Source organism: Coregonus lavaretus, assembly GCF_964263955.1.
Source record: "Coregonus lavaretus genome assembly, chromosome: 3".
NCBI classification, from domain to species: Eukaryota; Metazoa; Chordata; class Actinopteri; order Salmoniformes; family Salmonidae; genus Coregonus; species Coregonus lavaretus.
Window position 1 is genome coordinate 47474651 of NC_139990.1, and position 13620 is coordinate 47488270.

The 13620-nt window shown below is 43.2% G+C and overlaps 1 pseudogene across 1 annotated transcript; it reads left to right on the plus strand.

The window, feature by feature from the left end:
• The first annotated feature begins 286 nt into the window (after window positions 1–286).
• On the plus strand, window positions 287–13620 carry LOC311107566 (methanethiol oxidase-like; annotated as a pseudogene). The gene is made up of 13 exons (XR_014615268.1): window positions 287–2273; window positions 4066–4122; window positions 5311–5417; window positions 5585–5795; window positions 5899–5979; window positions 6496–6678; window positions 6801–6982; window positions 7110–7188; window positions 7337–7456; window positions 8271–8363; window positions 8500–8618; window positions 8850–8939; window positions 13578–13620. The product of XR_014615268.1 is annotated as a methanethiol oxidase-like (transcript).

A 13620-nucleotide genomic window follows, 5' to 3' on the forward strand; every position in this document is an offset into this window, starting at 1 on the left:
AGGTAGATGAGGAGCAAGAGGCTGGAGAAGAGAGGGTAGATGAGGAGCAAGAGGTTAAAGAAGGGAAGGTAGATGAGGAGCAAGAGGTTGGAGAAGAGAGGGTAGATGAGGAGCAGGAAAGTGGAGATGAAAAGGTAGATGAGAATCACAAGGCAGCTATAGAAATGGACACAACAAAGGATAACATCTTGGAAAAGGGAGAGGAAGAGATGGAGCCGCTGCCAGAGAGCCAGGAGACTGGAGGGTCCCATGAGGAGGTCTCCCCCTCTTAGTCCTTCCCTTTCACAAACTCTGAGTAGAATACTGCTCTTCGGTCCTACACAAGAACATCTGCCGTGTTGCCTTAGGCCACACCGCCTGTGGGTCTTCCCTGCAAATGGCCACAGAAGATTACAGTGCATACTGTTACAGTACAATCGGTCAACCTTTTTAACCTTTTTTATGTAATCAGTGTGGGGAAACTGAGTGGGGATCCCTTGTTGGACTTGACAGGTTCTATGTTTTGCTTTAATGAACACTATAAGACACACAACAGACTGGATCCAAACTCCATGAACCATAAGGCATGTTCTTGCGGTGGAAGTTGTTGTAGTGGTAGAAATCAAGGCCTAAACTGATCATCAACTGAACACAAAACATTTTAAGGTGCTATACTGTTCTTTCATTCAGTTTGATGATATTTACTATGCCATGTTTAGTATTTTCTAAAAATGCAATGCCTTTGACAGATTGGTGTTGGTTTACACATTTCCCCCCAACTTTTGCTTCCTTATTGCACTCAAATGACTTTAAATATGTTCTTTGCTTACCTTGAAAGTAGCCTAATCTATGGGCGAGAGAGACTCCGCCATATTGCTAGAAGGCTAGTGATGACTAGGCCCACAGCTATACAGAGTATTCTATTTCTCTTAATAAGGACTTTTAAGACAAATACCACGTTCTCTTATCTGTGTCTCAGTCAATAGATTGTAGTACTGAGGAAGGATTGGTAAGCTTGAGAAATGGCGGAAATGTTGAGTTCCTTAGGGAGTTACATAATATCTAATGCATTTTGCAGATGTCCAATATGTTCTTTAACAATTATCTGAACTGTACCTAATTTGTCACAGACACACAAATATTACATTCATTTCATCCTTTCCTTTTCTGATTTGTGTTTGGTCTTCTCAAAACTTCCAAAGACACATGGGGGATATTGAAATGGTGACAACTTCATTCCTGAAGTTTTTGAATCTCTTGGAAGAAAAACATTTCCTAATTAAATGTGTAGGCGTTAGAGGCACAATCTGGGATATTTCCTGCCGCTCAAAGGTCATTTTGATTATCGATATAGCCTACCCTTTCAATTCTTGAAAAATATAACTTAAAGATGTCTTATGGGCTTAGTACAATTATCTACTGTCATATCATAGGCCTAATTCACAATATATGGTTGTAATACTCTATTGTTTATGTTTTGTCATTTGAGTCTTTAATGTATATCTTCAAAATATGATTAAAAAAGCTAAATCAATTTTATGGATTAAGTCCTTAAATCCATAGCTGCGTCTCATTTGAAATAGGTTGTTTTTCGTGCGGACTGAAACACAATATTGTTAAAACTCCAGATTGTGGCATTAATCTAAACTCACGTTCCCCCATATTGAGTTGCGCAAGAGATGACCCCTTGCCACAGTTTAAGTAGGATCAATAGCACGACTTTAATAGACCGTATATCTAATCAGTATGGACCAAAGTAAATAAACTGTCAAATAAATTAAACAAAAATGCATATTCCTTTACGTTTAAATGTTTTTCTTTTATATTGTATTGAATGCAGAACATGTTACCTTGCTTTGCGCCAGAAACGTGTCGGATAATATTTGAAGGCAACATTTTACTTCACGCACTTGAAACCGGTTGTAGAAAGTATTATCAAACCATGACAGAGGGCAGGACTATCGCACTGGGGTATCTCTTCGTTCATATATTAATGGAAAATGTCGTTTTGCATCGCCCTGTACCCCGGTTGGGCGGGGTTTACATATTTTAGATTAAACCATTGGTCGCAAAATGAAATCTCCTCCGCCTGGGCACCGGGTCATGCAAAACCGCACTCAATAGTTATTTCTACGTGCAACGCTATGTTGCCAAAAACACTCCCCTTTCCTCCCTCGGGCCATTTATCCTACAAAACCTTCCCAGGCATTCCTTCACTATCATACCAGCTGAAGTAACCTATAGAAAGCTCAGATCCCTGTGGACACCTTGGACGAATAAAGTCTGCAAGATGGGTTTGTGCAATCTTCTTGCTTTTTCACTCATTTTCATAACTTTTAGGAAATCTGTCAAACAAACATTTTTGCCAACAATTACGTATACACATGTATATTTGTGCTAGTGTAGGCTATATTGGCACTCGTGCATTGGTTCAAAATGCAGAAGGAATGGATGAAATAGAAGTAACAGCGACATCTCAATTCGATTTAATCATGTAATGTTTCCCTGATTAAGCTGCTTGCTATGTTTTTACCATTGGATACTTCGCCTTTCACACACCATTTTGAATTAATGAATAACCCTGAGTAAAAACAGTGTTCTGCATGGACCTTCACACCTGGTCACACAATTGCATTGGTTTGGTGGTCTAAATCAGTGGTACTGATACTCTGTACTTTGCTATGTTCATCATTGCCTCGATCCTGACTAGTCTACCAGTCCCTGCTGCTGAAAAACATCCCCACAGCAAGATGCTGCCACCACCATGCTTCACCGTAGGGATGGTGCCAGGTTTCCTCCAGACGTGACACTTGGCATTCAGGCCAAAGAGTTCAATCTTGGTTTAATCAGACCAGAGAATCTTGTTTCTCATGGTCTGAGTCTCTTTAGGTGCCTTTTGGCAAACTCCAAGCGGGCTGTCATGTGCCTTTTACTGAGGAGTGGCTTCCGTCTGGTCACTCTACCATAAAGGCCTGATTGGTGGAGTGCTGCAGAGATGGTTGTCCTTCTGGAAGGTTCTCCCATCTCCACAGAGGAACTCTGGAGCTCAGTGAGTGTGACCATCGGGTTCTTGGTCACCTCCCTGACCAAGGTCCTTCTCCCCCGATTGCTCAGTTTGGCTGGGCGGCCAGCTCTAGAAAGAGTCTTGGTGGTTCTAAACTTCTTCCATTTTAAGAATGATGGAGGCCACTGTGTTCTTGGGGACCTTCAATACTGCAGAATTGTTTTGGTACCCTTCCCCAGATCTGTGCCTCGACACAATCCTGTCTCGGAGCTCTACGGACAATTCCTTCGACCTCATGGCTTGGTTTTTGCTCTGACATGCACTGTCAACTGTGGGACCTTTATATAGACCGGTGTGTGCCTTTCCAAATCATGTCCAATCAATTTAATTTACCACAGGTGGACTCCAAGTAGTAGAAACATCTCAAGGATGATCAATGGAAACAGGATGCACCTGAGCTCAATTTCGAGTCTCATAGCAAAGGGTCTGAATACTTATGTAAATAAGGTATTTCTGTTTTTTGATTTGAATTAATTTGCAAAAGTTCTCATCCTCTTTTCACTTTGTCATTATGGGATATTGATGATCCATTTTAGAATAAGGCTGTAATGTAACAAAATGTGGAAAAAGTCAAGGGGTCTGAGAACTTTCTGAATGAACTGTATATAACATTACAGATACATAACATCACAGATTAGTACAGTAAAAGTGTTTTGGGTTGTGTGCATTTACCTATGATTCTGATGGCTGCCAGTAACGGCAACCTTGGAAAAGGAAGACAAAGTGAACGAGTGAATGACCTCTTTCACACACTCATTCTGCAACAGTTTTACAACTAAAAAAAGTATGAAAAATGGCTCTCTACAAGACTTACCTGTGGTGAAACTTCTAGGTCATTTTAAACATATTCCTAACATCTGTATGACGAATGCATGTATGACTTATAGGTGTGAAAAGTTTCTGTGGTTATTACCTGCCATAGATGTCCAGCAGTAATAGTAAACACAGAGATTGCTGTGTGTGGCAGTAAAGTTATTTTGAGTGCTCTATGAAAAGGGCACTTGCTGTTTGTGTTTTTCCAGCAACTAAATGCACAGGCTGTGGACCTGGCTACAAAAGCCCTCTGGATGCCATGAAGGGTGAGTGTCATTTTCTGGAAAACACAAGCTCAGCTCACCCCATGTGTTTTAGGAGGGATTGACATTAAGATCTAAATGGCACTTGCCCATCGCACAAGTCGGGAGTATTTTTGGGTTGCCTGAGAGTTTGTCAGTTGCATGAAAATTTTGTTTACACGCACAAATGCCATAAATTGTCTGTCTTTTACTTAAACATTGGGAGGAACCAGACATATCGGTTTTAGGCTACTAGAATTATTTGTAGTTTGATTCATTGCGCTTTGGTTGTATTCAGTTTTTTTTTAAATCACCTCCCCAATGGGGAAACCACAGAGCAGGCTCAACTTACCCGACAGGTCAGTTGACTGGGAAAATAGTGCAACCCTTATGTTACGAACCCCGTGGCTTTAAAAGTCTAGGGTGGATGGAACAGAGACCCGTAACATCATTCATGCAAATTAGAATCATGACATGGAAACAGTGAGAACAAACTACACCGACAATCATAAACTACCGTCAAACACAATATGTTTATTTTGAACACACAGTAAAGGTTTGGGAAAAAGGGCTGAGCAGGACCCAAGAAATGAAACAATAATGTAAAAAAAAAACTAAACTGATCTTGCCTGCTTCAAGAACCGCTAATCTACTGCTAATCATACAAAAATTACAGTGGGTGGTCCGCTCAGGTCTAACTAGTGTTTTTAGACAATTTTCTTCCTACGGGTAATGTATGCCCATGGGCAACTTGCTTAAATCCCCATTTTCCCAGAATAACACAACAAAGTAACCAGCAAATGAGTGAGTACACAGGACACCACAGTATCCATACTCACATACGGAAATAGTCTCTTCCAACAAACACAACTGACTGGCTTTTAAAACAATGGGAGGTGTAAGTGAAAAAACAGAAACAGGTGGTGCAATACAGAGGAATGTCCACTAATTGGTCCACCTCAGCAATCAGCAGCCAAATGGATGTCGGACAGGTGGGACACCCCAACGACCACCAATCAGGAACATAAAGGACACCTGTGATTAGGGCAGAAGGAGAGGAAAAACACAAAAACACACACAGGATACCTGTATCCGTAACACCTTAATATCAATCCCACTTTGGGGTTTGCGGATGTCATGGTTCTTGCCCTTGTGGTCAGGGAGGAGTGAATGACAGTAGTGCCTCCTGAAACGGGGATCTTGTTTTTGAAGGTCCACGTGAGGAGATTGTGCCCTGCATTTATCGCAACACTGACATCCAGAAACCAGACTACCTTGCCACTGTCGATGTGGACCCCAAGTCTCCCACTTATTGTCAGGTACTTCTGATTTATATCAATCAACTACTGCCTTGCTTTTGATTTTCACACCTGTCTTAGGTTAGTCAGAGTGGTCGGTAGTTGAAACACTGAAGAGTATTATCCATGATGACCTTTGACCATAGGTTGTGGATTAAAGAGTGACCTGGTAATGTCTGTGCCTACAGGTCATCCACAGGCTGCCCATGCCCAACATGAATGACGAGCTACACCACTCTGGTTGGAACGCCTGCAGCAGCTGTTTTGGTGACTCATCCAAGAAGCGCAACCGACTTATCCTGCCCTCGCTCATCTCCTCCCGGGTCTATGTAGTGGACACTGGAACAGACCCCCGTGCTCCACAGATGCACAAGGTAAAGGGTCACCCTTCTACAGCGGGTGATGGGTTACAGTGCTACTACAGTACTTGGTGACCATGTTGCACAGCTAAGGTTATGCAATTTATTTTTTATATTTCACTATCTTATATTTAAGCAATAAGACACAAGGGGGTGTGGTGTATATGGCCAATACGGACAGATTATGATCAGCAGCATGGGAGATCCATCTGGCAATGGCAAGGGTAGGAGGAGACAACATGCTGCAGCAGGGGGACAGACAGTGTGTTCTGGGAAAAAGAAAGCAGACAACACCTGATGCTTCTTTCCTTGTCCTCAGCCTCATACAATGTAGGCGACCTAGAAACACTTTACTTTGTATCATACAGATAGGGATTAATAACACACTCCTATATTCAAGCAATAATGCCAGAGGGGGTGTGGTGCCTGGATACATCCCTTAGCCGTGGTATATTGGCCATATACCACAAACCCCCAAGGTGCCAAATTGCTATTATAAACGGCTTACAAACGTAATTAGAACAGTACAAATAAATATTTTGTTATACCCGTGGTATACGGTCTGATATACCACGGCTTTCAGCATTCAGGGCTGGAACCACCCAGTTTATAATAAGGGACTAAGAAGGCTCTACAATCCACCATGATAAAGAATACTGGGCGGGGCAAGGGAGTGTGTCATTTAGACAAGTTAATATTGATTTGGATTAGATGACTGATGCAGGATATGTTTCTCTCAGGTGGCTTTATCTTACTGGATGGTGCAACGTTTGAGGTGGTTGGTAACTGGGAGCTGCCTGGTGAGGCGGCACCCTTTGGTTATGACTTCTGGTACCAGCCCCAACACAACGTCATGATGAGCACCGAATGGGGAGTGCCCAAAGCCCTCGCCGACGGCTTCAACCTGGAACATGTCAAAGAAGGTGTGTAAATAGAGGTGATACGTGTGTGTGCATGTGTTTGTGTGCATGCGTGTGTGTGTGTGTTTGTGTTACACTTGTTGAGTAGACAGAACAAGGTTTCAATGCTGCTGTTGTGTCTGCAGGTCACTATGGATCGAAGATCCACGTGTGGGACTGGACCACTCACAAGCGGCTGCAGTCCCTGGACCTGGGGGAGGAGGGCGCCATTCCTCTGGAGATCCGCTTCCTCCATGATCCTGCCGCCACGGAGGGCTACGTCGGCTGTGCACTCCAAGGAACCGTCTTCCGTTTCTACAGGACACCGGTGAGGAAAAAGTAGAGCGAATAGAATAACATTTATGAACTCTCTTGCTTCCTCGCTGTTGTGTTTGGCAGTGTGTCTTATAAAAAGTTACTGTCTCAACATTGACACGTTATTTTTCTCTGTGCAGAAAGGAGACTGGGCTGCTGAGAAGGTTATTCAGGTCCCCAGTAAGAAAGTGGAGGGATGGGCTTTGCCAGTGATGCCAAGTGAGTGGGTGTGGAAAATGTTGATGGGAGAATACCGCAGATTAGAGATACATTTAACACTTCCAGTGCATATTTGGGTGTAGCTACCCATTCCATAGTAAAATGTATACCTGAATTTGACGGATGCTGTGTGATCTGTTCATTTCAGGTTTGATCACAGATATTCTGATCTCCCTGGATGACCGCTTCCTATACTTCAGTAACTGGCTGCACGGAGACATACGACAGTATGACATCAGACAGGAGGAACCCACGTCTGGCTGGCCAGGTGAGATCACAAGTTTACAACATGGCTGATTTTATTATTTTAAACCCACAAAACATTTTTCATGTAGGTACTTACTTAAATGAATCATCTTCATCAGTCTGCCAATGTGATGCATACCTGTGTTAGAGTCAAGCAAGTGGCCTCTAACATTTACATTTTGGTCATCTAGCCCAGGGCTTCCCAAACGTTTTCACTCGGGGCCCCCCTTCCAGCATTCGGGAACATCCCGCACCACGCGTGCATGCACCACGTCTATTTCTATGGGCACAAGCACGGTTCATGACACAAACTGTTCACTCTCACAACTCTCTTGTTGGTGGAGAGAATTTAGCAGGTTTAAAGCGTATTTCCTGCAAGTCTACACATTTTGTCATGGGGTGCAAAGACAATTTTGGCACCCCAACATTTTGCCATGTCTAATGTGTATTTGAGTGACAAAAAATTACAACTATCTAGGGGCTAAAAAACCTAAATAAAAAACCGCTAGCTGACATGGGCTAGTTGATCTGGACATTTCTGACATGGTATAAATAGCTCTCTAAGGTATGCAATGACTAACATGACAAGAGGAAAACTGATGCATTACCCAATTTCGAAATTGCACCTTGTGCATTATACCCCGCTCCCCCCCTACCGATCCCTTGCGCCCCTCTAGGGGGTGTGCCCCACAGTTTGGGAACCACTGATCTAGCAGACGCTCTTATCCAGAGCGACTTACATGCAGTTAATTCCACTTAAGGTAGCTAGGGAAAACAGTCTCCTGAAATGATTGAAGTTGTGCACTGACTGTGTTTATGTCTCTCTGTGTATTCAGCTCTTTTTGGGAGGGAGCATCCCAAACGATGGCCCTGTCAAAGTACTGGAGGACCCAGAGAATCAGAGCCAACCACACCCACGCACAATCAAGGTGTGTAATAATCTATACCCAAACTCACGCTTCACACACACACTGGCAGAATGTCTGCATAAGGACAAAAGTAGGTGTTTAGGTTGCGTTTGTAAGGTGCAGACACCGACTTGTGTGTACATATGATCCACACCAGGGGAAGAGGATCCCAGGGAGCCCCCAGATGTTGCAGCTCAGTCTGGATGGAAAGAGACTGAGCGTCACCACCTCTCTCTACAGTGGCTGGGACAAGCAGTTCTACCCAGAAATGATCAAGTGAGGACCTGTTTATCTGTCTGAGATTTTTTTTATCGCACGTACTTGTGGTCAATGCACACACAAAATGTCAGTAACAGGTTTCAGTTGCAAGCTATCAAAACTGTTATTTGTACGCTTTCACTCAATATCATGGGCTGCTTCAATAAGATATTTTGATTGACTTTTGAACACCCATAGCTAGAAACATGATCATATGGAATACTTGACTCTGTTTCTAATTTGCCCTAGGGAGGGTTCTGTGATGATGCAGATTGACGTGGACACAGCCGATGGTGGCCTCAGGGTGAACGAGAACTTCCTGGTCGACTTTGGGAAAGGGTTACGCAGGAGGCCACAGTTCTCCCCTTCTCATTCCCAACATACTTTACATAAACTTCATGCAACTCATATTAGCTGGGAACAGGTGGGAAAGGAGGCAAACTCTCGAGCCTCATGGCCGATAATGCTGCCTATTCATTCCATGCTGCTTTGCATTAAATGCATTATTGTGCCTTTTGTCATTATCTCATCTATGGACCAAACGTCATCTATTATTCTCTGTTACTTCCAATGCCAATGGTGAAACTGAGGTTTAAAAAAAGTTAACATATGGAATTCATAGACTAACATCTGATGGCGATTTATAGCCTACTTTTTTAAGAATATGAAGACATTCAAATTTGTCAACATTCCTTAATGGCCCGAGTGTGTGTGTGTGTGTTCAGCAGGGTTGAATGAGTCGAGGTATACCAAACCTTTTTTGATATACTATTTCTGGACTATTGTTTTACTCTTAATGTAATAGTAAAATAGATGTTTTATTGTCACATACACCAGATAGGTGTAGTGAAACATGTTGTTTTACAGGGTTAGCCATAGTAGTACAGTGTCCCTGTAGTAAATTAGGGTTAAGTGACATGCTCAAATGCGCATCAACAGATTTTTCACCTTGTCAGCTCAGGTATTGGAACCAGCAACCTTTCAGTTACCAGCCCAACGCTCTAACCGCTAGGCTAACTACCTCTAACCACTAGGCTACCAATTTTGCTACATTAATAATGCTTTGCATAATTATTATGTAGTTCATTTAATTGAAAATTGCACTACATTGATGTTCATTTCCAAGATATGGATGGTTTTAAATAATACATGTCAGCGTTTAATAAATATACTGCATATTCATACTGATTTATAGCCATTGAATGATAATAATTGACCATTGAGTCTCATAGCTACAGTACCGGTCAATAATTTTAGAACACCTACTCATTCAAGGGTTTTTCTTTACTTTTACTATTTTCTACATTGTAGAATAATAGTGAAGACATCAAAACTATGAAATAACACATATGGAATCATGTAGTAACCAAAAAGGTGTTAAACAAATCAAAATATTTTTTATATTTCAGATTCTTCAAATAGCTACACTTTGCCTTGATGACAGCTTTGCACACTCTTGGCATTCTCTCAACCAGCTTCATGAGGTAGTCACCTGGAATGCATTTCAATTAACAGGTGTGCCTTGTTAAATGTTAATTTGTGGAATTGATTTCCTTCTTAATGCGTTTGAGCCAATCAGTTGTGTTGTGACAAGGTAGGGTAGCCCTATTGTGTTGTGACAGAAGATAGCCCTATTTGGTAAAGACAGAGTCCATATTATGGCAAGAACAGCTCAAATAAGCAAAGAGAAATTACAGTCCATCATTACTTTAAGACATGAAGGTCAGTCAATACGGAAAATTTCAAGAACTTTTAAAGTTTCTTTAAGTGTAGTCGCAAAAACCATCAAGTGCAATGATGAAACTATCTCTCATGAGGACTGCCACAGGAATGGAAGACCCAGAGCTACCTCTGCTGCAGAGGATAAGTTCATTAGAGTTACCAGCCTCAAAAATTGCAGCCCAAATAAATGCTTCACAGAGTTCAAGTAACAGACACATCTCAACATCAACAGTTCAGAGGAGACTGTAAATCAGGCCTTCATGGTTGAATTGCTGCAAAGAAACCACTACTAAATGACACCAATAAGAAGAAGAGACTTGCTTGGGCCAAGAAACACAAGCAATGGACATTAGACCAGTGGAAATGTGTCCTTTGGTCTGGAGTCCAAATTGGGAGATTTTTGGTTCCAACTGCTGTGTCTTTGTGAGACGCGGTGTGGGTGAATAGATGATCTCCGCATGTGTATTTCCCACCATAAAGCATGGAGGAGGAGGAGGTGTTTTGGTGTGGGGGTGCTTAGCTGGTGACACTGTCTGTGATTTATTTAGAATTCAAGGCACACGTAACCAGCATGGCTACCACAGCATTCTGCAGCGATACGCCATCCATCTGGTTTGGGCTTAGTAGGACTATCATTTGTTTTTCAGCAGGACAATGACCCAACACACCTCCAGGCTGTGTAAGGGCTATTTTACCAAGAAGGAGAGTGATGGAGTGTTGCATCAGATGACCTGGCCTCCACAATCCCCCGACCTCAACCAAATTGAGATGGTTTAGGATGAGTCGGACCCCAGAGTGAAGGAAAAGCAGCCAACAAGTGCTCAGCATATGTGGGAACTCCTTCAAGACTGTTGGAAAAGCATTCCAGGTGAAGCTGTTTCAGAGAATGGCAAGAGTGTGCAAAGCTGTCATCAAGGCAAAGGGTGGCTACTTTGAAGAATCTCAAATATAAAATATATTTTGATTTGTTTAACACTTTTTTGGTTACTACATGATTCCATATGTGTTATTTCATAGTTTTGATGTCTTCACTATTATTCTACAATGTAGAAAATAGTAAAAAATAAAGAAAAACCCTTGAATTTTTGAAGGACTTAACATTTTGGCATTACTGGTTTGCATTGGAAAATAACTCTGATGAACTTTTGATGGTGGCCAAGTTGTGTGAACTGGAGCAAAAATACACTGCTCAAAAAAATAAAGGGAACACTTAAACAACACAATGTAACTCCAAGTCAATCACACTTCTGTGAAATTAAACTGTCCACTTAGGAAGCAACACTGATTGACAATAAATTTCACATGCTGTTGTGCAAATGGAATAGACAACAGGTGGAAATTATAGGCAATTAGCAAGACACCCCCAATAAAGGAGTGGTTCTGCAGGTGGTGACCACAGACCACTTCTCAGTTCCTATGCTTCCTGGCTGATGTTTTGGTCACTTTTGAATGCTGGCGGTGCTTTCACTCTAGTGGTAGCATGAGACGGAGTCTACAACCCACACAAGTGGCTCAGGTAGTGCAGCTCATCCAGGATGGCACATCAATGCAAGCTGTGGCAAGAAGGTTTGCTGTGTCTGTCAGCGTAGTGTCCAGAGCATGAAGGCGCTACCAGGAGACAGGCCAGTACATCAGGAGACGTGTAGGAGGGCAACAACCCAGCAGCAGGACCGCTACCTCCGCCTTTGTGCAAGGAGGAGCAGGAGGAGCACTGCCAGAGCCCTGCAAAATGACCTCCAGCAGGCCACAAATGTGCATGTGTCTGCTCAAACGGTCATAAACAGACTCCATGAGGGTGGTATGAGGGCCCGACATCCACAGGTGGGGGTTGTGCTTACAGCCCAACACCGTGCAGGACGTTTGGCATTTGCCAGAAAACACCAAGATTGGCAAATTCGCCACTGGCGCCATGTGCTCTTCACAGATGAAAGCAGGTTCACACTGAGCACATGTGACAGACGTGACAGAGTCTGGAGACACCGTGGAGAACGTTCTGCTGCCTGCAACATCCTCCAGCATGACCGGTTTGGCGGTGGGTCAGTCATGGTGTGGGGTGGCACCTCCATGTGCTCGCCAGAGGTAGCCTGACTGCCATTAGGTACCGAGATGAGATCCTCAGACCCCTTGTGAGACCATATGCTGGTGCGGTTGGCCCTGGGTTCCTCCTAATGCAAGACAATGCTAGACCTCATGTGGCTGGAGTGTGTCAGCAGTTCCTGCAAGAGGAAGGCATTGATGCTATGGACTGGCCCGCCCGTTCCCCAGACCTGAATCCAATTGAGCACATCTGGGACATCATGTCTCGCTCCATCCACCAACGCCACGTTGCACCACAGACTGTCCAGGAGTTGGCGGATGCTTTAGTCCAGGTCTGGGAGGAGATCCCTCAGGAGACCATCCGCCACCTCATCAGGAGCATGCCCAGGCGTTGTAGGGAGGTCATACAGGCACGTGGAGGCCACACACACTACTGAGCCTCATTTTGACTTGTTTTAAGGACATTACATCAAAGTTGGATCAGCCTGTAGTGTGGTTTTCCACTTTAATTTTGAGGGTGACTCCAAATCCAGACCTCAATGGGTTGATACATTTGATTTCCATTGATAATTTTTGTGTGATTTTGTTGTCAGCACATTCAACTATGTAACGAAAAAAGTATTTAATAAGATTATTTCATTCATTCAGATCTAGGATGTGTTATTTTAGTGTTCCCTTTATTTTTTTGAGCAGTGTATTTTGGCTGGCAGGAGTTAGTGGTTAGTGAGCCTTATAATTTATACCTGCTCAACAGCGCCTGCTACTGCACAGATCAGGCGCAGGTGACCTATAAACGTTTCTCAATGTTCCTCCAGGCATGATTTGGGCAGCTACATTCCTACATCCTAAACAGAATAAATCCAGACTTCTTTCAGATCCAATGACATGGTTAATCAACATCAGAAGTAAGAAAATAATATTGTCAGATAATGCAAAAAGATAATTGCTATCAGCACGGCAATCCTATTTTCATGCCAGGCTTGGTCATACATGTGTGTGACGGTGGAAACTCCAGAGTGGACAAACTCTCAACCCTCCACTCCACACGAACACACCCAAGAAGCACCATGGTCTGAGGCAACAGTACTTCTAGGTCTGGGGCAACAGTACTACTGGGTCTGGGGCAACAGTACTTCTAGGTCTCAGGAGAGCAGTAATGATGCACCGCTACATCCGTTTCCCTTCGACATCCTCCTTCTTCTCCTGCAACCGCTGCAGCCAGGCAGAGCACGACTGTGTGATCCAAGTCAAAGCACTGTGA